This window comes from Pristiophorus japonicus, chromosome 10 (genome assembly GCF_044704955.1).
Source record: "Pristiophorus japonicus isolate sPriJap1 chromosome 10, sPriJap1.hap1, whole genome shotgun sequence".
NCBI classification, from domain to species: domain Eukaryota; kingdom Metazoa; phylum Chordata; class Chondrichthyes; family Pristiophoridae; genus Pristiophorus; species Pristiophorus japonicus.
In genome coordinates this window covers 66,074,850-66,077,653 of record NC_091986.1, presented here as the reverse complement: position 1 = coordinate 66,077,653, position 2,804 = coordinate 66,074,850, and the positions used below count along the sequence as shown (strand labels likewise).

The 2,804-nt window shown below is 44.6% G+C and overlaps 1 non-coding gene across 1 annotated transcript; it reads left to right on the top strand.

Moving 5' to 3' along the window:
- The first annotated feature begins 1,735 nt into the window (after positions 1 to 1,735).
- LOC139275432 (U2 spliceosomal RNA) lies at positions 1,736 to 1,933 on the top strand. The gene has a single exon (XR_011595719.1). It is a non-coding gene; the product is annotated as a U2 spliceosomal RNA (small nuclear RNA).
- The last annotated feature ends 871 nt before the right edge of the window (positions 1,934 to 2,804 follow it).

Here is a 2,804-nt window from a genome sequence, read left to right as displayed (position 1 = left end):
AATCAGGCCACATCTAGAATACTGTGCCCAGTTTTGGTACCCTCACATGGTGAGGCATATTGAGGTTCTGGAAAAGGTTCACAGGAGGACTACTGGATTGATACCCAATTCATGGCCCTTTAATTACCAAGACAGGCTCAGTGAGCTGGGCATCTTATTTTGGAAAATTGTAGACTTTGCAGAGATATAATTGAGGTCCTTAAAATAATGAAGGACTAAACTCAGTCCAAGTGGATAGACTGTTTGAGATGGTTAGTTAGGGAATGACTAAAGGATACCGATATAATTTACAAAAGCATAGAACTAGGTTTGAAGCAATGCTTCATTTTGCAGAGTCGTCAACCTGTCAAATAAGCTGCCATCATGTGCTGCACTGAGTGCAGATTTCCTGCGAGCATTCAAAAAGGGAGCTGGACAAGTTTCTCCAAGATGCAAATGGAAGATGGGTGGATTATTTGGGCGTAGTGTCACCCAATCATTGTGATATCCTGGAATTTGCTTCAGCAATTTTAGGGGTCAGAGAATAATTCTGTGTTTTCTAAATTGATCCATGGTTTTATTTCTCTTTCTGTGTCCCTAGAGATTATACGACTGCGTTGGGGAGAAGAGGAATGGTGTGTGGAAATTGTAGCATGCTGGAACAGAACAGGCTCAGTAAACCAACTGCTCCTTTTCAGTCCATTATATGTTTGAATGTTCCCAACCATTTCTTCAAAAATTCTATTACTTTTGTCAAATACAACCTGCTTTTAACAAATGCATGCTAGCATTTCCTTGATTAACCAATGCATTTCCAAATACAGATACCCACTAAATTTTATCTATAATGATGGATTCTAAGAGTTTGGCCACAACGGATATTGGACTAACTGGTCTATAATTATCGTTTATCGTTCTCTCCTCCTTGAACAAAGGTGGTAACAATGGCTACTCTCCAGTCCCCATCAAAATTTACATATTTGAGAATTGTGGCTAGAGCCTCTATTCCCTCTCTCGACTTCTTGTAAAAGCCTAGGATGCAACCTAGGATCAGATATTGAGTTCTTCTGTTTATTTTTTCTATAGCTATCTCTAATAATTGTTCGACATCCTCCTCTAGTTCCATTATCATTTGCAAAAGCTGATGGAAATATTTAATATCTTCATCCTTCAAAATGAGACATCCTCCTTTACTCTCAAGCAGTTCTACCATTTCCAATTATTCTTTTAATTTTTATATGCACTTGGCTGTGCATTATATTAGTCATAGTTTAATTGAAGTTCTAGGATTTGTTTTCCAGTGGTGTTCAAGCTAACCGTTGACAGTCAAGTAGTGTTCTGTGATCACGACACCCCAGTGTCAGGAAAGCTACCAATTTAGTGTCAAATTATGGGTAATTTTTCATGGTATCGGCCTTTTGGCTAAGATCATGCGTAACTGACCTGACAGGGGAGTAACCATGACCCCAACGTGGTTCTCCCTGGATCAGGAAGGTGGTTCTCCAATGCTTTTTGGAAATAGGAGGTGTGTGGGGTTGCTGACCCATCCACCTCCATGGCACGAACCTGGTATTGCAGTACTTCCAGGAACGGTGCTTGGGCTCTAGGCCTTTTGGCTAAGAGCATTAGCGCAGGGTGATCCTTGATGTGTGCAAGGTGACCTCTGGCGTTTGTGATCTGACAAAGAATTGGAAAGATTGGCTACGAATAAAAAAAAATAAAAAAATAAAAAATAAAAAAATAAAAATTAACAACTTCTGCTTCTCGGCCTTTTGGCTAAGATCATGCGTAACTGACCTGACAGAGGAGTAACCATGACCAGAAAGTGGTTCTCCCTGGATCAGGATGGTGGTTCTCCTATGCTTTTTGGAAATAGATGGTGGGTGGGGGGCACACACCCACCTCCATGGCACGAACCTGGTATTGCAGTACTTCCAGGAATGATGCAGTGGCTCTAGGCCTTTTGGCTAAGAGCATTGGCGCAGAGTGATCCTTGATGTGTGCAAGGTGACCTCTGGCGTTTGTAATCTGACAAGATGATCTGACAAAGAATTGGTAAGATTGGCAACGAATAAATAAAAACAATTAAAAAAATTAACAACTTCCTGCTCTACACAGACATCAGTAGTGCAGTTCTAATCAACGGGTGGGAAACTCAAAGCTTTCCAATCCGATCTGGAGTCAGGCAAGGCTGTCCTCTCTCGTCTGTCTTGTTTGTCTGTTGTATCGAGCCCTTTGCCGAGTCCATCAGGAAGGATGCGGGCATTAGAGGGGTGACGATCCCAGGCAGCGGAGGCGCTCAGGTCAAGACCTCCCTGTACATGGACGACGTCGCCGTCTTTTGCTCGGATCTCTGCGACCAGTTTGAACTGGCCTCGGGAGCAAAGGTCAATCGCACCAAGAGCGAGGCCACGCTCTTTGGTCACTGGACCGACCGAGCCTCCATTCCCTTCAGCGTCAAGCCAGATTTCCTGAAGGTGCTGGGAATATGGTTCGGAACGGACGGGGCGTGCGCCAAAAACTGGGACAAGCGTATTGCCAAGGTCAAACAGAAACTGGCATTTTGGGAGCAGCGCTCCCTTTCCATCACAGGCAAGAACCTGGTCATCAGGAGTGAGGTGCTCTCGGTGTTGTTGTACGTGGCGCAGGTCTGGCCCATCTCTTGCTCCTGTGCGGCGGCAGTCACCCGAGCCGTCTTCCACTTTGTCTGGAGGTCCAAAATGGACTGTGTCCGCAGAGACACAATGTACAAATCTCTGGACAGTGGAGGAAAGGACGTTCCGAACGTGGCCCTCATCCTGATGGCCACCTTTGTGTGCGGCTGC